Source organism: Balaenoptera acutorostrata, chromosome 15 (genome assembly GCF_949987535.1).
Source record: "Balaenoptera acutorostrata chromosome 15, mBalAcu1.1, whole genome shotgun sequence".
In the NCBI taxonomy this organism is placed as follows: domain Eukaryota; kingdom Metazoa; phylum Chordata; class Mammalia; order Artiodactyla; family Balaenopteridae; genus Balaenoptera; species Balaenoptera acutorostrata.
The window spans coordinates 50,826,604-50,847,805 of record NC_080078.1 but is presented as its reverse complement, the minus strand read 5'-3'; the positions used below and the strand labels follow the sequence as shown (position 1 = coordinate 50,847,805).

The window sequence follows — 21,202 nt, the reverse complement described above, 5'->3', positions numbered from 1 at the left end:
CCCAAAGCAATCTACAGATTCAACGCAATCCCTATCAAACCACCAATGGCATTTGTCACAGAATTAGAAGAAAAAATTTTACAATTTTATGGAAACACAGAAGACCCCGAATAGCCAAAGCAATCTTGAGAAAGAAAAATGGAGCTGGAGGAATCAGGCTCCCCAATTTCAAACTATACTACAAAGCTACAGTAATCAAGACAGTATGGTACTGGCACAAAAACAGAAATATAGATCAATGGAACAGGATAGAATGCCCAGAGATAAACCCACGCATATGGTCACCTAATTTATGACAAAGGAGGCAAGAACATACAATGGAAAAAAGACAGCCTCTTCAATAAGTGGTGCTGGGAAAACTGGACAACTACATGTAAAAGAATGAAATTAGAACACTGCCTAACACTATACACAAAAATAAACTCCAAATGGATTAACGACCTAAATGTAAGACCAGACACTTTAAAACTCTTAGAGGAAAACACAGGAAAAACACTCTTTGACATAAACCACTGCAAGATCTTTTTTGACCCATCTAGATTAATGAAAATAATAACATAACTAAACAAATGGGACCTAATTAAACCTAAAAGCTTTTGCACAGCAAAGGAAACCATAAACAAGACGAAAAGACAACTCTCAGAATGGGAGAAAATATTTGCAAATGAAACAATGGACAAAGGATTAATCTCCAAAATATACAAACAGCTCATGGAGCTCAATATCAGAAAAACAAAAAACCCAATCCAAAAATGGGCAGAAGACCTAAATAGACATTTCACCAAAGAAGACATACAGATGGCCAAGAGGCACATGAAAAGATGCTCATCACTAATTATTAGAGAAATACAAATCAACACTACAGTGAGGTATCACGTCCCACAGGTCAGAATGGCCATTATCAAAAATTCTAGAAACAGTAAATGCTGCAGAGAGTGTGGTGAAAAGGGAACCCTCCTGCACTGTTGGTGGGAATGTAAATTAATTCAACCACTATGGAAAACAGTATGGAGGTTCCTTCAAAAACTAAAAATAGAGCTACCATATGACCCAGCAATCCCATTACCGGGCATAAACCGAGAAAACCATAATTCAAAAAGAGACATATACCATAATGTTCATTGCAGCACTATTTACAATAGCTAGGACATGGAAGCAACCTAAATGCCCATCGACAGATGAATGGATAAAGAAGATGTGGCATATATATATACAATGGAATATTACTCAGCCATAAAAAGAAACAAAATTGGGTTTTTTGTAGTGAGGTGGAGGGACCTAGAGTCCATCATACAGAATGAAGTAAGTCAGAAAGAGAAAAAGAAATACCGTATGCTAACGCATATATATGGAATCTAAAAAAAAAATGGTACTGATGAACCTAGTGGCAGGGCAGGAATAAAGACGCAGACATAGAGAATGGACTTGAGGACACAGGGGGCTGAGGGGAAGCTGGGACGAAATGAGAGAGTGGTATGGACATATATACACTACCAAATGTAAAATAGCTAGCTAGTGGGAAGCAGCCGCATAGGACAGGGAGGTCAGCTTGGTGCTTTGTGACCACCTAGAGGGGTGGGATAGGGAGGGTGGGAGGGAGGCTCAAGAGGGAGGGGATATGGGGATATATGTATGCATATGGCTGATTCACTTTGTTGTACAGCAGAAACTAACACAGCAATGTGAAGCAATTATACTCCAATAAAGATGTATAAAATAAATAAATAAAAACGGCATTGTTTCCATTGTTGAGTTGGTCTCAGTGTTGACAGCACCATATAAGAGTAACCAGATACAGAGCCTGACTTTTGTTCTAGAATATAAATGCCAGAGTCAGGTGAAATAAAATTTAGGTCAACAGAGTCTTTAGCGGGCAACATATAGGGCTACATTGTTCTTTATATACTGTATTGGGAAGCCAAGGGAAAAAATATACTAGAGGGGGGTCGGGTGAAAGAGAAAAGTGGGGGAGTGTTGCTTACTAACCTTTGACCCTCCGAAGACCGCTCCGTTATTGCCAAACCCCCATCACGAACATCGATCCCATGTTTTCGAAAAAGAACTTTTGTCTATTAATTTTTCTATTCTCCTTATTATAAAAAAGACACATATAAATTCCAGTCAGTGCTTATAATCAAAATGAGATGACATGATCAAATTTCAGCCCAAAGCAAAGAAACCTGAGTGAAATCTCCTCAACCACATCCCAGACAAATGTGTGATCCCCTTTAGGTTTTTCTGCTTATTTGTTTGTTTGTTTAATTGAAAACTTTAGGAAGAAGCAGAATCTGTCTTGAGGACCTTAAGAGTACAAGGCAAACGAATACCAGGAAGAATGGCAAAGGCATTTGAGTACTAACTTTGTATCCGTCCAGATCGACTGCATATGCCCATGCTGCAGAATGACAAAGTAGATGGCTGGAATAGCAAAGGGTCCAGCAAGAGAGATAATAAGACAAGTAGGATAAGGAAAAAGGGAGATCATAGGGAAGAATCCCCTTTCATAGATATTTCTAGAACCACTGGTGGCCCCAGTATCAGAATTTACCTGCCTTCAACTGTAGCAATGCTGTACCCTAGGTATACATACCTTAATCTTATTAATAATTTGTTTCAGACATTTCTTCCTTAAACTTATTTCCAATGCATTGTTTAGACTTATTCCGATTCAAACAGAAGGCCCACGTTATAAAACAACTTACAACTAAGAGTCTGTCTGAAACTATGAAAGTCATCTAACTGTTGTGCCTAGCATTTTCCAAAGACGCTGAATTGTGTGAAATACCTAAAACAGCATCCTTCAAAGTATGTTATGGTCATCTGATTTACTCATACTGTAGTGGTGATCACTCAAAGTCTACTTGATCTCTCTCAAGATGTTTAATTTCACATAATTAAAATAGAAAACAAAGGTTATGTATCTTCTGGAAACGTTGGGTTGGTATAAAACATGTTTCTATATTGCCTGACTTCTCTAAATCTTTAACAGACAAAAGTGTACTGTGAATGCACAAGAGTGAAACACAGTATGCAGTGTTTCTCCAACCTATTTGCACAGAGAGCTACTTGTTTTTGGAGCCTGCCTCAAGACATGTGTGCCACAGACTACACTTTAGGAAACACAGATGTAGAATTTAATCAGTAGGTTGACTCATACTTTGAGCAGAAGATATACTTCTCCGATCATATAAACAGATGCTTTTCTCTTCGAATTGAGACTCCCCCACCTAATCTGTATAGAAGTTAGTGCTTAATGGGGAAGGATGTTGAAGACAGCCCATCCTTGGGCTTGCCAAATAGTGAATCCCACTGTAGTTGGCAAAGGGTTTCCCTCAATATCTGAATTGCTCTTCCCTCTAGAGCAATACAGTCTGTGTTGCCAAATCACAGGGAAACATTGCTTAGTAATAGCTGATGCCATAACAGCTAAATCTTCTAAGCATTTTTAACTATATAAATGCATCTCGCCCCCAACAACAATGATCAAGCCAGGAAGCTTCCTTTGAACTTTAAATTGACTTACATTTCAAAGAGTTCAAGAGCACCTCCCAACCCCACATCCCTGAGGTTTGGGCTCTAAATGGGGCCAGTGACTCGCTAAAAGCGCCCTCTGACCCAGAGCTCTGTTTCCTTTAGATACTGAAGTCCAATAAAGCCACTTTATAGCCATGGAGGAAATGAACAGGCTGTTGTTCTCAAAGAATGTGAAGGCCTCACCTGTGCCCTGGAGATAGGAGCTTTATGAGTACTGGGGTACGGGGACAGCCCCGGATGTGTGCTGTCTCCAGAGAAACAAGTTGATCTGAGGTTTTTCCTGATGAGTTGGAAACCCTGCCACATGTCATGCAGTGCTTATTTCTTTGGCAGGTTTTATATTCTCTGGTGTCATTCAGCAATTTCATGAGAGCGAGACAATGGATTGAGAAGCAATAAAGGAAATTCTTCCCGTTCTTTAAGGTATGAGTCATCTTTACCATTGAAACCTTTGGTCAATGTCTGAAGAGAAGAGACAATGTATACTTTTCTTGGGGGGTAGGGTGGGGAGACTTGTCAAATGGGGTGCTTCCATTAAAGAAAGAAAGATGGTTAGGGGTATATTAACAAGCACTATGTGGTTTGATTGCATTTTCTCTCACTCCAGTTCCTGTGTGTGCTGCCAGAGTGAACCATGGGTTTGTGAGAATTGTCAGTATCAGTTCCTAAGAGTAAGAGGCAGAGTGGCATTAAGTAGGCCATCCACGCATTACGGCATCTGTTTTAGAAACAGTAATACTAGCTCACGTTATTGAGCATTTATTCTGTGCAGACACTACTCTTAAATGCTTTGCATATATTTAGTCCTTCAGTATGCATAGTGGCACCGTGCAGTAGATGTGGAAGACTGTGCAAAATAACTGCAAGTCACTGCCTCTCCCTGTATCCTTGCCCCTTTCCAATGTGACTTTGCCACTTTGCATCAAGAGGTAGAGTCTATATCCTTGCCTTCTGAATCTGGGATCACTTCCTTATGGTCCTTTGGTCAGCCAGGCGAACTAGGAGCTGGCTGGTCTAGGGTGGCCCTGGCTGGGATGGCTCCTAGCTTCCATGGGGCCTCTCATCCTTCAGGTGAGTAGCCTGGCTTGTTTACATGGCTGGGCAGGGTCTAAGAGAAGAAGTGGAAATGCAAGACCTTGCTGAGGTCTAGGCTCATAGCTGACACAACAATACTTCTCCTAAAGGCTATCAGACAGAGAAAGTCATAATGGCCAACTCAGATTGAAGGAGTAATTGAACCCAGGAATCAGATTTGGAGTGCTTTGTTCTTTGGTCAACATGCCTCTGAAAATCATGGTAACCACCCAATGGGGCTATTTCCTAATCCCCTCTGCTAGGAGTGCCCCTGTGCTCATTGCTCATTATGGCGTTGATGGCTTATTTCACTTCCCTACTTAGGGGCCTTAGGAGATTCCAAGAACGACTTCTCAGAAGCCATATTTACACACGACCCAAGAAGGAAAGGCCTGCAGTGTCTAAAGTAGTTACAAAACGTCTGTGTGATTACAGTGGGGTCTGCTTTTTTCTTTTTCCCTTTTTCCATTTTTTTTTTTTTTTTTTTGCGCCTCTGCCTTGTTTCATTTTATGGCCACTGCAAACTGACGCTGGAACAGCAGGTTGAAATGCCTTTCAAGCACTTTGATTACCACCATGAAAACAAAGTGCTTTCTGGCCTTGGGTAGACACAATGTCAGAATTATCACAGTCAGTCTTTGCCTGCGATTCAGCGAAGCTCCCCAATTTCATAGCGAGCACCGTAGCAGACTTCCCAATTCACAACCTGGCATACACGCAAGATTCCTTGGAGTATCTTTAAGATCTTGGATCATATAAAATAGCTCCCTCCCATAAAAGCACACACAAACTTACCATTGTTGAATGTTTTCTAAGTAGAATCAGGAACAAATCTGTGACCTTGTGGCCCCGAGGTGGGAACACTATCTATAAAGTTGCCCAGACATTCTGCCTGTCAGTAGGATGTTTTCATTGAACATGGGTATAAAAAAAGAAGGAGCCAGGATAGGCCAACATTTTTTACATGCCGCAGCTCCGTTTATACATTTTAAACCTTGTTAACATTTGCTAACAAGAAAGTTAAGAACTTGGAGCTATAAAAACAGGAATGCCTTGCTAACTAAATAAATATATGTGTGAATCCTGGGTTTTGCTCCCTGCTCTGGACTGGCTTGTGATCATGCAAAAGGAAAAAGAAAAAAAGAAAAAAGAAGCCTAGCTTTGGCTTGTAAAATCTCTAGTAAGTCCTCGGGGTTTTCTTTCCTTTGCATGTTTCTCCGAGTTCCTTTGCATGTTTCTCCGAGTTTCTGTTGATTTCATCTTTTGCAGAATTCAAATTCACAGGAGTCATTTAGTTGTTCACCAACAGTAGGGTTTTGAGGATTCTAAAGCATTTAGAGTTGCCCTCGCAAAATCAGCAAAATCACACTAAGAATGTGAAACAGCAGAGAGAAGTGAGTCCTAGCCAAATGATATGCTTTCACTTTTGGAAAAAGAATCACATCAGCCATCCTTTTCCCCCAGCACTTTTCATCAACTTCTATCTGTATATTTTTTCTGGGGGCTTATAAACCATTTCCTCTCTTCTGTTTCCTGCTGCCCACTCTAGTCTCTGTCACTTCCTTGCAGTAAACAGCTTCCTTGCAGACAGCAAACAGCATCATTGCTTTATTTAGCATAAATGAACTCATGAGTCTTCACTGAGAAGCTGAAGCACTTGTTTCTCCCTCTGTCTCTCTGTCTCGTCTCTGTTCTCCACCCATTTTCAAGGTTCGAAGACATATGTACAAATAACATATTGAAAGCAGTAAGCTAGAGAATAAAAAATAAATAAATATATAGTGAAACCAGAGGCAGTTTAAGCAAATACATCTTTGGTAGAAAATGACTGTGTTGGCCATTATTTGGCCCACTAATGAAAGTTAATTTTACTCCATTGAAAATCTGTTTCCAAGACCTAACTTCTCTGAGCTGAGGAAAAAGGCCTGGTCCAGGGCAGTACCAGAATCCAGGGATGTTAAGCAGTGCAAAAGCCTTTTAACTCACAGATGCCTGCATCCACTTTACACAGACAAAGCAGCTGACCCTCATCACCCTAGAAGGTAGGCACCATTCTCTGCCTTCTGTAGATGAGGAGACAAGCACAGAGATGTCAGAACTGACCTCCCCAAGACCACACAGATAATAAGCCTCCGCGCTGATATTTGAACCCAGGCTGTCCTTGCTTTCCGACCTCCTCAGGCACCATAGGAGAGAGAATATTGCCTGGTCTTCCTTCACCAGGTCACACAGAATGTCTCAGGGGCCCACCATCTAAGCACCTATAACCCTTAAATCCAGGGTCTCCTTTTTTCCTCTCGACAGCTTTGCCATCTCCTCATAACAGCTGCCTGTTACCTTTCCTGAGGGGTGACATCTTCACCAATCACCGCCCCCCCCATCCCCAGACTGAGAGGAGGCCCTTCCTAAATAGGGCCAGCCTTCAGCCTTCACCTCTGCTTCACTCTCAGGAATCCTCTCCCCTCCCTGGTGCTTTTGGGAACAAAATCCTATCTCCCTCCAAGGCTCATTCTGCTTCCCTTCCTGCTCCAGCCCCTGTTGCCATAGACTGTCTTGAGGGGATGTGAGACTGGATTCCAGCCCCTGGTACCTTCCCCTTGTGGATACCCTGGCGTGGTGGCCCCTCGACCTACCGGCAGCCACTCCTCCCCTCTGGACAGCGTCTCTAGTTATGAGTTTCTTGGATGGTGGACTGGTGAAAGGCCAACCAGAGACCTGCTGGCTTAAGAAGGGGCTCTGGTATCCTTTGCTTTGCCACTCTGGGGTCTTCAGAGTTTCCACTTAGCATCCAAGTCCTGTTTCCTCAGACTGTGGCCTGAGGGGAATTTCTGTGTGCGTCCAGAACAACTTCTCAAGGTGCCCTCACACTCTCAGGACAGTGGGTGACTGCCTTCCTTTACTCCATGAAGGCTCCTGAATGTGTAGAGATGTAAATAGTTATGAAGACTTATGAAAACTTGGAAAAACAGTCTCAGGAAGTAATGCCTGAACCCCAGGGGAAAGCTATGTGGCTGTAGGGCCTGAGGCCACATTTCCTCAAGGCAGAGCTTGAGAAGGGAACTGGAGTGTATGTGATTCACTGCGAGAGGTCTCTCAGGAGAAAGAGAGCAAGAGAAGCCGAGGAGGCAGAAGAAGGAGCTAGGATGTGGTCTCAGCTAAAGTCTAGCCTCCATCTGATCCCATGGAGAGTTCTGGAGCTGGGTTTACACTAGAGTTTCTCTCACCTGGAGACAAGGAGCTGGCCTTTGGTCACTGCCATCAGTTAGATACTAGCTGCAGGATGTCCCAGGTTGAGGAAATAAACTTCTGGGGAAGTTGGCACTTTTGGTCAAGGGCAATCCTTCAGAAAAGGGGTGGTGGACAGAGAGAGCACCTATCACTGGACACTCACAGCAGCTGGAGTATGGATGCACTGTTTTGATAAACAGGATTTGATGGTGACTGAGAATGTTCCCTACACAGTTCACAGGAACATAGCCATCCTTTCCCATGAGAAGCCCTTAAGAGAGTGGAACCTTGGTTCATTCCTAGAAAACCCCAAATCTAGCTTTAGTAAGCCGGAGAAGAAGCCTGAGTAATATGGTTTATCGTTCATGGTGTGTCCGCATTCCATATTGGAGTGCTTAGAAAAAGTTATATGGTCTTAGTACCTTCCCCAGAAAACACACTTAATAGGTAGACATTTAATTAAAATATTAGAATGGAGAAGAAAAATAAATGAGTATGCAATGACTCTTTATTAATATTTGACTCAAACTGGGCCAAAAGGGAAGGAAATCTAATATATTTGTTATTTACAACTCAATTGTTGATCTTATTAGGAAAGGAAATCTCAGAACTTCAGAACAGGAAGGGACCTTGGGTACCATCTAGTCTAACCCTCTCATTTTACAGATAAGGAAACCAGGACCCATGGAGGTCAAGGTCTATGGACTGTGGTTTTGTGTGTCTTCCTTTCTCTGTGATGGTAAGTATACTAATGGCCAGACCAAACAGTGTTGTTTGGTTCACTTACTTCACTTACACACATTTGAAAGAGCCCCTGCATCTGGAAGGCCCATCAGATGGGAATCGATCCCCCTGGGATGGTGGTAACTTGACTAAATATCTTGCTATGATCAAAGCATCTTTTGGGAGCCATTAGCTCTCTAGAGCAATGCCCTGTTGAAATCTGTGGAAGAATTGGATGCAAGCTGCGGAAGACTTTTTTAATAGCGTTCCAAGTTCCCATATTAGATTCTACTCTTACAAATTTCACCTTGGCTGTGACCTCAGCATTCTCGTGTGTAAAATGAAGCCACTGATGTCCACCCTCCCAGAAAGGCAGAGTGGCTCCGAGGTTCCCATAAACAGCATAAATATATAGTCTTGTAAATCTAAGAGGAAGATTCAAGATTGACTTATTTAGTACCCTCATTATACTTATTGACAAATAAATTCAGGGCAGTTAAGAGAATTCTTTAGGGTTACTAGGAGGAATTGGACATAATCTCTAATGTAACCAGGTCCCTTCAGCCTGGATTTTTTAAATAAGCAGAATTATTTATAACTTAAGATATAAGGGCAAAATCATATATAGCCAATGCCCACTAGAAAAGTCTTAAATTTACAGAGTGCCTGACCCTGTGTTTTCACTTTGACAGACCCCACAGGAACTGATTCCAACAAAGTTAGCTGCAGATCCATCTCCCACTTTGCTTACGATGAAAAGATTGTTTGAACCTTCTTACCCAGGCTTTGGAATATTATTCTAAAAGTCAAAAGTGTTTTAGAGTCAAATGCTAAATGACTTCAAAACTGAAGGTAAGCTCCATGCTCCAGCCCCAGTAACATTAAACCAGGTAAGACTGAAAGTCACAAAAGCTCATGTCCCCAACAAATGCTGGGCAAGTCCCTTCCATGACATTTATAACCAGTCATCAAAGACCTGGCAGGCTCTTCCCAGCTCAAAGGTCCCATTAATATTTGGTTATTTTTCAAGGAAAAAAAGAAAGGCTAAAGCCCACCCTGCCTTCTCATGATAAGTCACAATCATTAACTTACTGTATCGTGTGCCTAATCGATATTATTCTGTGCAAGATGTACCTTGTAAATGTTGGTTTGATGGATGGATGAATGAATGAGTGTTTATAGAAGAACCAACCACATCTGATAAGAGAGCTGTCTGTTCAGTATTAAATCATCATCCAGTGCAGACTTAAGGTAAAGCCAGTGAGGACAGTCTTCTGAAAACTGGAGCGGGTCTTCAATATTTACAAATACACTATCTCCAAGGTTTGGTTTTGCTAATTTGCTCCTGCCAGAAAGTGAATGGAATGTCTTTACTCAATACATCTTAACAGGAGCCAAAGTCATTCTATTCCCTCAACCAAATCCTGATAAAATGCAACATGTTTAAACCAATTGAGAATTTGAAATAGAGGTTAGTTCTTTCTGTTTTCTATGTCTCTTCTTAGTTACTGTTGAAAGAGCTAGGATATAAGTTATGATTTGCCAAATTTACTTAAGTGATTTTTGATCCTGATTAAGACCTTGGGATTAGACACAAACGGAATGCAGATTTAATGAAATCAAACCATAGTGGAACAAAAGTTGCTACCCCAAAATGTATCTCTTTGGCCTGAAGATTAGTTTGGGCTGATTGTTTTTAAGAAACAAAAGACTCAGGAAGAGCTTTTACCTCCTCCCCTTAACTGTCTCAAAGAATTTAGATAAAGAGCCTATAGATAAATAAAATATAATGTGAACTTGGTGTTGTAGACTGGGGGAAACTTAGTAAGGCCTGTTTGGTCAAAGTCCTCTCTGTGTCCCATTGTCTTTGCATGGCCCAGCAGACATCTGTTTACCGAACATTCTCTTTCATCTTCCTGTAACTTGCCTTCCTTCCCTTTTTTTTTTTTTCTTGTGATTTTCTTTTTTTTTTTTTTTTAACATGTTTATTGGAGTATAATTGCTTTACAATGGTATATTAGTTTCTGCTTTATAACAAAGTGAATCAGTTATACATATACATATGTTCCCATATCTCTTCCCTCTTGCATCTCCCTCCCTCCCACCTTCCCTATCCCACCCCTCTAGGTGGTCACAAAGCACCGAGCTGATCTCCCTGTGCTATGCGGCTGCTTCCCACTAGCTATCTATTTTACATTTGGTAGTGTATATATGTCCATGCCACTCTCTCACTTTGTCACAGCTTACCTTCCCCCTCCCCATATCCTCAAGTCCATTCTCTAGTAGGTCTGTGTCTTTATTCCTGTCTTGCCCCTAGGTTCTTCATGACCTTTTTCTCTTTTCTTTTTCTTAGATTCCATATATATGTGTTAGCATACGGTATTTGTTTTTCTCTTTCTGACTTACTTCACTCTGTATGACAGACTCTAGGTCCATCCATCTCACTACAAATAACTCAAGAACTTCCTTCCCTTTTACATCCAAATCCCCTACACCCTTGTCCTTCTCTCGGATGGAGTATAGGCTTCAATTGCCTAACTGTCCTTGGGCCCCACACTCTTATGGAATCCCCCAGTCCACCGCCACGTGCGTAACTGAAATTAATTTTCTCCTGCTAACCTATCTCCTGTAAATTTAATTCTTAAACCAGCCAGAAGAACCTAGAAGGACAGAGGATAGAAGGATGTTTTTTTCTTTCCCCACACAACTCCCAAAGGACTTGTTTGTTTGTGGTTTTAGTTTCTGTGCTACACTGACTATAAAACTGGCCCCAGTGCTCCACCCTACCCTTTGCAATGAGACTTTGAAGCAACTCCGGTTAACAAGTGGAGTCTATTTCTCCACCCTTGGAATCTGGACTGGCCTCATGACTTGTTCTAACCAACAGAAGGTGGCAAAGTGATGGGCTTTGAGCCCAAGCCTCCCCAGGCCTTGTATGTCTTACTCTTCCAGAAAACTCCTTCCTCAGGAACAAGCCTGGGCTAGCCTTCTGGAGAGTGAGAGACCACGTGGAGGAGAAACCAGCTGCCTTAGTCACGACCGCTGAAGACCAGTCGGTAGACAAGTGACCACTATATATATTAGACAGTCCACTCAAGATCAGCAGGCTGCCTGCTGCATCTACAGCTGACCACAAATGCATCAGTGAGCTCAGTTAAGACCAGAAGAATCAGCCAGGGGACCCAGAGCCATGGAAACAGCAATATGTGCTTACTGATTTTTAAGACATTGAATTTTGAGGTGCTTTGTCATGTAGCAATAATTATTGACACAGGTAATATAACTGAGGCACAGAATGTAAGACTGGTTTATTGTATGAGAAAAGTTCTTGATGGCATTTAGTTTGGATACTGGAGATTTAACCCGAGAATGGGGTAGGTATTTCACTGCAGAAGAGACAAAGTGGGTACATGATAGCTGAAAGAAGCATTAAATTTTTCTATGCAGCTGTAAGTTATAAAATGGCTACCAATGCCAGAAAGTTTCAGGAAGACAGACATTGGATAAAATTTTCCTGATAGGTCAAGCTGTACAGAGATGGGCAAGGTCGTTTGGAAATGTGAGGGGGTTCTTGTCACTATGAGTTCAGGGAAGCTCAACTGGAGGGTGAAATTTCCAAGAAGCTGTACTCACTCTGGGATGTGTTAATCACCACTCCTAAGGTTTGAAGTGGTTAAAAAAAAATTAAAAAAAAAAAAGTCCAACTCAAACCTACTTAAGTAACAACCAAGATATCTCCCTATCTCTCTCTCTCCTTTTCTCTTCCCTTCTCTCCTCTCCTTTCCTCTCCTCTCCCCTCTCCTCCCTTCCCTTCCCCTCCTTTTTTTTCTCTCTCTCTCTCCCTCTCTCTCTCCCTCCTTACCTCCCTATTTCTGAATCTCTCTGTCTCTTTTCTGCATTGGCTAATTTTCAGGCAAGATTCCTTCATGTATGGTGGCCCTAGGCTCTCAAACCTTATATAGCCTATAGAAATCCCCATAGAAACACACCATTTTTCTGAAATATGTTTTCTCCCCAAATGTCCTAGAATTGAGTTCACATTGTCCTGAATTGGGTCACACATCCAACACAAGTCACATGGCCAAGCTGCCCCACATCAAGGGTGGAGAGGGATACACTCCACCTATGATGAGGTCACAGAAAGGATGTGGGTACAGGGAGGGATGAAGAATTAGAGTCAAAGATTCAAAAAAAAAAGAAAATCCCACTCCAATGGTGGGGCTGGTTCGCTTCCAAAAAGGTCAAGTAGGGAAAATTCAGCCTTATCCAAATTATACAGGATGAGAGTGGGGTGAGGTGCTCCCCCAGAGTAAATGTGAGACCCATCAGCAGAAAACAAGAAGAGTGGATCCTCAACAAACAAAAAAAGAATGTGTCCTCTACTGGATGTGGTTAGATTAAAGGACTTTACGATCCTTTCTAACATTTGTTCTGGCAGTTCTTCACAGTGAGAATGAAGTCAGCCTAAAGGATGTGGACTCAAGGATTCAGGGAAGTCAGCCTCCTTGAGGCAATTAGGTTCAATGCAGCCCAAAAGTACTCAATGAGCGCTTAACCATGTGGTGGGTGCTGGGTGAGGTGCTTTGGGTGCTGTGGTTCACCAGCCCCAAATGGTAAATACTTTCCTTCCTGCTAGGCCACCATCTGAAAATGCCATAACAGGAGTGCAAACCTCCTGTTTTCCTTCCTGTCTTCCTAGCCTCCTTCCCGCCTTTCTTATTTTCTTGCTTGGTTCAGATCTCAGTGGCAGGTGACTGAGTTGATCATATTCTTCATTTCCTGGTATGTGATCATCATTGTCCCACATCCTTTACTATTTGATTTGTTTATTCTCTTTCATCTCTATTCTCTTTTTTTTTAAAAGTTTATTTTTATTTATTTATTTATATATTTTTTTGGCTGTGTTGGCTCTTTGTTGCTATGCATGGGCTTTCTCTAGTTGCAGCGAGCGGGGGCTACTCTTTGTTGCGGTGCGCTGGCTTCTCATTGAGGTGGCTTCTCTTGTTGTGGAGCATGGGCTCTAGGCACGCGGGCTTCAGTAGCTGTGGTTCGTGGGCTCTAGAGCGCAGGCTCAGAAGTTGTGGCACACGGGCTTAGTTGCTCCGTGGCATGTGAGATCTTCCCAGACCAGGGCTCGAACCCGTGTCCCCTGCATTGGCAGGCAGATTCTTAACCACTGAACCACTAGGGAAGTCCCTCTTTCATTTCTATTCTCTATCCTCATTCCCTTCATCCCAGACGCAACATGACTGTATTTAATAAGTAGCTTTGGGTTTATATGTGTTTTCGGAAAAAGTGTATTTTTACATACTGCATTTTAAATTCCCTTAATTTTTATACATTATATGATTTGTATACATATTTATATGTAACACATGTGTGTATTACATTACATACCACATATACATATACATATAGTTTGGTTTTCTACTGCCCCTCCCTGTTCTAGATTTTCAGTCCACCCAGGTTTCTTTGTTTATATCGAGTTCAGTAACTTCTCACTGCTGCAGGTAAAGTTCTCCATCCCATAATTTTTTAAGGAGCCCTAAATGTTAATATCCTTTAAAGAAGTGACTCACCATTGTGTATGAATGACTGATACCCAGTCCTGAAACAAGTCTCAACAGGAGACTGCCCTGCACACCTGGAATGGAACATGGAGTGAGGGAAAGGCAGACGTGAGGGCCATCGAGTCCCCCGTCACTACCATCCATAGGATGGTTCCTCTGAGATTCTAAGAAGACCTGGCTCATCTACTGACCTTGACAGTGAACAGAAATAACAGCCCAGTTTTTTTAGAGAGTGGGAAACAAACCACAAATCATCTAGAATGGGAGCCAGAGCTCCAGACCCCAAACCAGCAGCACATACCAGGGAAAGTCCACTTGAATGAAACCGAAGTGCCCCTGCCAAAGGTTTCCAAAGACTTTTATCTGCCACCCCATCCTGAGCCTTGTCAATATATGTGAGGCCTCCCTTTGAATGACAGGAATGAAGAAAAACAAAAAAACACTTTGAAAAATAATATTGTTTCCAAGGCCTGTCTCCTAAGCCAAATACAAAAAAAATTTTAATGTCTCAATAGCTGGGAGTTATTAAAATGCTTATGCAGGAGAACAAGTCATGTGCCAACTCTTCAAAAAGAGGTCTTGCCACTGGCACTCCTGGTTAGAAATAATTACAAGGAATTCATCATAATTTTGTCTTAAAAAATTGCTCACCATTGAAACCTGGTTTTGAGGGAGATCAGGTTACCTTGTTAGAATGGTCTTAAATGTTGATATATTTTATGGAAAGTATGCATTTACACATATATGTGAATATACTCCACTACTAGGCAGGACTTTCTATGGGCTTATTTATTAGATTATACACTGTACTGGATTGAATTTTTGACTCTAATTCTTCAATCCTCCCTGTACCCACATCCTTTCTGTGACCTCATCATAGGTGGAACGTATCCCTCCCTACCCTTGATTTGGGGCAGCTTGGCCATGCGGCTTGTGTTGGCCAATGGAATGTGCGTAGAAGTAACTGTGGAACAATGCTGAGTCTAGGTCTCAGTAGGCTCTGCTTGATTTTCGGTATTTCTGTCATCCCCATGACAAACTTCCCCAGGGCAATTCTCTGGACTCCAGAAGAAACACACTAGAGCAGGCCAGAGCCCAGCCCTGAGTGAGGAGCTAAGTTAAGCCAGACCCTTAGCTCAAGGCAGACCTGCCGACTGAACACACAATCGGTCTGTGGACCCCCAGCCAACCCACAGATGCTGGTGGGAATAAATGATTGAAATGTCATGAATGTGATATTGCTTGCAACATCATGGTCAATGCTTGAAATATCATGGTCTGTTTTCTGACATGTTAAAAATATCTCATCTGAATGTAATTATCATCAGTCTCCTTTAAGACATTCACGTTAGAGTCAGGGGTATCTCCCCATTTCCATTTATTTTTAAGTACACATTGCTGTCCCAAAGTGTGACAGACTGCTGTCAAGAGATCTTATGAGGCAGATCACCTTCCGAAGCATTGCTTCTTCAGTTCTTTGGACTACAGTAGTGTAGTACAACAGTCTGACTATAATAATTCTGCTCTTATCAGTAGAAAACAGTAAACCGTTTTTCATTGTTTCCCTTAAATGTCATTTATTGTAGATATGGAAAGAAATGAAGGAGAATAATGGACCCAATGACTCCCAGCTTGTTTTGGAGATGTTATTATTCCTCAAGAGGAAGAGTAGTGAAGGATGAAAAGGCAACTGTTTCAGGCTTTGGGGGTCATATAAGCATGCATCAACCTGCATAGCCATTTCTGATAGGAATATGTCCTTCCTCTGGTGAGGTCTGTCTGATGGTTTCTCCCTGTTCTGCTCTCAATTGCTAGGGACTCCTCTATATCCCTTAGGACATTTCTAGGCTGCAAACTGAGCTCTGCGTCCTGGAGAAGCAGTTTATCAAAGTAAACACCTACTATATGCCACCTACTATATGGCACATACTCTTGTAGATGCTGAGGATATACACCATAGCTGAGATTAACAGAGATAAGTGTTTTTGTTCTTAGGAAGCTTCATTTTACTCATGGGACATGAACTATAAAGAACTGAAATTCAGTACAATAGTTTCAGATAGTGCTAAGTGTAATAAAGCAAAGAGAACAGGGTAATGGAATAAAGTATGAGGTGGTCAGAAAAGGCCTTTTTAAAGAAGCCTAGACCTGAAATATCAAAAGGAACAAAGCATAGTAAGATCTGGGGAGAGGGTGTCCCAGGCAGCAGAAAAGTCAGCACAAAGACTCAGAAGCAGAAACACAGTTGAAGACTTTGAGAACTGAAATGGTCAATGTATATTGAGCATAGCAAAAAAAGGGAAGAGAAATATAAGATGAGATCAAAAACTTAGACAAGGACCACGTAATAAGGTCTTAAAAGCAGGAGTAAGAAATTTGTATTGTGTTCTAATGTCAACAGGTAGCATTGGCAGCTTTCAAGCAGGGAAGTGACATGATCTGATTTGGAAATGATCTGGATTTTAGAAACCATCACTCTAGCGGCTACATGAAAAATGGATTCTAGGGAAGTAATAGTGGAAGTAGGGAGACCAAATAGAAAGCGACTGCAGGTATCCGGGGACCGAGGGTGGCAGCCAAGATGGTATGACGTGGTCAGATCAGAATTTTTGAGGCAGAGCCAACAGGACATATGTAGACTGGAAGTAGGTGGGGAAACAGAGAGAGAAATCTAAAAGATACCCTTGAGGTGATGGCCTGAGATAATGTACAGATCATTTTGTTGTAACTGATAAGAGAAATACAAAGAGTAGAGCAGGTTCTGTGGGGAAATCAGAGTCTGTCTATTCTGTATATTACTTTTGAAATGCTAGTTAGACATTCACAACTTAACTCTGACAATTATAGGGAAACTTGGATTCAGGAGTTTAATGTGGGAAAACAAGTCACTTGCAATTCCAGTATAAGAGCTTCTCTCAGAGATATAATTACACTTTTAATCATTCTCTTCTAAGTTCTATCAGACAAACTATTTGCCACAATCAATATATTTATTTAATAAGACTCTGAAAAGCATCTCATGACATGCAGGTACAAATGCAACATGGCCATTGGTTGGTTATTTTTAAGGCAGGTCCTACTTACTTTGCCCTAAGATACTAGTTTGGTGACTTAAACATTTTTGTTCCATGAGGTAAATGATTGGAGCAGTCATGGAGAAGCAGCAGCTAGGGATCTGGTCCCTAAATACTCTGCCACCTCTCTCCACTGTCCACACACACACAGGCAGCACAAACTTCAACCCAAGATTTCCACTTTTATAGTGGACTTCCTCCAGTGACTTTATTTGAATAAAGAGTCATATGAATTTTAAATAACTTGGCATCCCCTGCCCCCAAACTCATGCTTTGCCTGGAATGCTTTCTTTTACATCTCAGCATGTGCAGTACTTAGCTGTAAGTAGACTCTATTTATACCTTTCTCTCTTGTTTTGGTATTTTTAGCCAATCTGTATCTTGAGCCAAGATGCCTCCACAGATTCTAAGAACTGAAATAACCCTGGGTTCAGAGGCCTCATGTCAGCCTGCAGCTGAATGAGAGTTAATGAAGAAAATCTGTAATTAGCTGGAAAAGCTGTGGCAACCAGATCTGGCACTTTTTCCAACACTGGTGCCATGGGGACAAACTTCCATGTCACACATGGTATAGAGCTGAAAATCACTCTGATATTCCTAAAATGATGATGGGATCAGAAACACCATAAGCCCTAACCAGTATGAGAGGCATGTCCTAAAACCAACTGTTCATTTATAAATATCTTGAGGAGACCCTGGATTTCATTTGTGTGCACATTGTATTGAGCAGGGGTCTTATTACTCTCCAAGGAAACTAATAATGTAATACATACTGGGCTGACAAAAAATAAGAAGTGACCAAGGGATTAGTATGTGGCAGAAATGGCTAGGAGATCACCCAAAAACCCATGCCATTCTTTCCTTAATATGAAGTTGTACTAGGAAGCGGCTGTCTAGCCGGGGACTACATTTCCCAGCTTCCCTTGCAGTTAGGTGGAGTCATGTGACTGTGTTCTAGCCAACGGGATGTTATCAGAAATGAAGGTCATTCCTGTAAGACTGAATCATAAAAAAAAATTGCATTTGTGCTTTTCCATGACCTTTCCCCCCACTGACTGGCTGAAATGGGACTATTTCACAAGAAAATCTTGGAAGTCATGTGTTGAGGATGGCAGAGCATCCATTTGCCTTGATCCTTGAATTGCCACAATGATGAGAGTCACCTGGTGCCCTATTTACCTGTCCAGTACTCCTATTTGAGCAAGAAAGAAGACTCTACTGTAACACTTTACGTTGCTTGTTAGAGCCTATTCTAATTAATATAGAATGGCAATTGTGGAAGTCACTCAAGATGAAGACCACCCCTAATATCTCTGAAATTAATCAGAAATGCTTTCTTATTTTTTTTCTTACCACTTTTAATGGCATTATACTTTTGAGAATATATAGTGTTTGGAAAAATTCTATGCAGGATAATGGCTGTTCTACACAGGGTTGAATCAACTCTGATGTTACCAAGCCACCTGGCAATCTCAAGAACTATCAGGCTATTGGTAGTTGACATGTCTTCCTTTGCCTAATCAGCATCAATAACTCCTTTTGTAATAATAACATCTTGGTTTTCCTTTGGGGAACTACAATTCTCCTGTTGCATACATTCTCAGTGGGAATGCCAATCATGATACTCCATTCTTTCTTGGTCAAGAGTTGACTAGACCCTCTGTACCTGGGATCTCTAATAGAATGTCAAGCAGAATGTACGAGGAACTAAAAATGGTCATTACCAATTCATTTGGACAGATGAACTCTGAAAATCATTATTTCCTACTTTCTAGATCCCCAGAGTTAGCCTCTGTCCCTGATTCTTTTCTGGTGTTTCCTTCAATTCTCTGAACTTCTGAATTTCCTTTTAATACATTACTTTTATTTATATTTTATGTTATTGTTGTATATTTGTTATTTATTGCTGCAAAACAAATTACCCCAAAACTTTAAAAATCAATAAATACTTATTATCTCACACAATTTCTATGGGTGAGGGATTCAGGAGTGGCTTAGCTGGGTGATTCTGGCTCAGGCTTGCTCTCATGAGGTTGCAGTCACATGCCCGCCAAACCGTCAATCAACTGAGAGTCTGACCAGAGAAGAAGCATCTACTTCCCAAGTGACTCACTCAAATGGTTGACAAGTTGGTGCTGGCTGTTGGCAGGAGGCCTCAGCTCTACTCCTCATGGGCTCTCTTGAGTGTCCTCATGGCATGATAGCAGGCTTCTCCCTGAGGAAGTATCCAAGAAACCAAGATGGAGCTGAAATGCCTTTTTATGACCTAGCCTCAGAAGTTGTACATTGCCATTTATTTCATATTCTACTGGTTACACAGTGTCAGCCTTGATTCACTGTGGGAGGGGTCTCTACAAGGGTGTGAATATCCAGATGCAAAGATGACTGGGGGCCATCTTGGAGCCTGCCAAGCATGTGGGGTTAATTTCTGTTTCTTGCAACCACAAAAACCTAGTTGAGGTACCTGATTAAGTTGAAAAAGTGCAGACGGTTTTCACATATCCTTAAGAACAAGTCTAAGATGTAGAAGAATTTAACTTCTGAGAGAAAAGTTCCCAAGAATTTGGCAGTACTCTTTGGACAATATATATTTTTATTAGGTTCTATATTCCCAACTTACATTCAACTTTGATTACGGTGACTACAAAATTTTCTATTGTGATGATCTCCCCAAATCCTGGGAACCTTTAATAACCACACTCTACAAACTTTAAAAATGGAGAGACTAACCCCAAAACCACATATCTTAATCCATGGCATGTGTCCACAGTAACTTCCTAATCTGTCACATTTCCAAAAGATTATCTTCTTAGATGAGTATTTGCAGTAATCCTTTGAGAGATATGAAAATACCAATATAAGTTGTTCATTTTTCTTCTGTTAGTCATAGTATCAGATTAAAATTATTCCATTGAGTAAATTAGAATCAAAGAGAGCTGGGTCATGTAATCCAACTTCCTTGTTTTACAGATGAAGAACTGAAGCCCATAAAGATTATGCAAGGTTCCCATGGCCACACATTCAATGCAAGAGGCAGAAGTTGAACCCAAGTATCCCAAGGCAAGAGCCAGAAGTTGAATCCATACCAACATTTTCCTATTATATAAGTTTAATCTGTGTTGTTTGACTAGTATCTTGGAAGTCAGTCTAATCACTCCATTTGATATTTGATTCACAAGTAAGAGTATGTTATACTTCCTTCCAAACTTTATCAGAAGTAATAACAATAAATATATGAAAAAATTGTACGATATAATTACTTAATCCCACTTTAAACAGGAAATGGAGATCGAATGAGGCAGTTTTTAAATTTTTTCAATTAAAAGCAAAGGGAAAAAAACATAATTAGATGTTTTCAAGATGATTTATAAGGTGTACAGACTAACTGTACACTTCCCTAAGTGAATTATAAAACCGATGAACTTCTACCTGGCATGTCGTCTTCATCTCCACCCAGGAGCTCTCAGTAGTTTTCAGCTTCTACATGTACTTGGAGAATGGGGGATGGGGTGGGGGGAGCTCTGGTTTGGAGTCAGGAAGAAGTCTTAAGAGACAAATTGCCAAGAGAATGAGACAGAGAAATAAGTTTTATTTCTTCCTATTGAGTTCAGTAAATGACCTTGATGTTTGATGTTTCCTCTAGGGGTTCCTAGATAAGCCAAATTATGCCTCCTTTCCCCAAGAATTCTTGAAATAGTCATATTTCAGAGCACAGGAAAGATTCTTTGCCATATACCTTCACCTCTGAAATTCTAGATCCTGGGATTTCAAGTCCAGCTTGAGTTGAAGACAAACTAGAGCAGGGTTTCTCAACTCGGAACTGTTGATATTTGGGGCCATATAATTTTTTGGAGTGGCGGGGTTTGGGGGGAGGCGGCGCTGCCTGTGCATTGTAGGAGGCTTAGCGGCATCCCTGGCTTCTACTCAGTACATGCCAGTAGCACCCCTCCTCCAATTATGACAAACAATGTCTCCCGACACTAACAAAGTCCCCTGAGA

The 21,202-nt window shown here is 41.3% G+C and overlaps 1 long non-coding RNA gene across 1 annotated transcript; it reads left to right on the top strand.

Annotated features, from left to right (window-relative positions):
• The first annotated feature begins 3,869 nt into the window (after positions 1-3,869).
• On the top strand, positions 3,870-20,294 carry LOC130704935 (uncharacterized). Its single transcript, XR_009005487.1, has 4 exons — positions 3,870-3,957; positions 8,503-8,575; positions 9,252-9,411; positions 20,174-20,294. It is a non-coding gene; the product is annotated as an uncharacterized LOC130704935 (long non-coding RNA).
• The last annotated feature ends 908 nt before the right edge of the window (positions 20,295-21,202 follow it).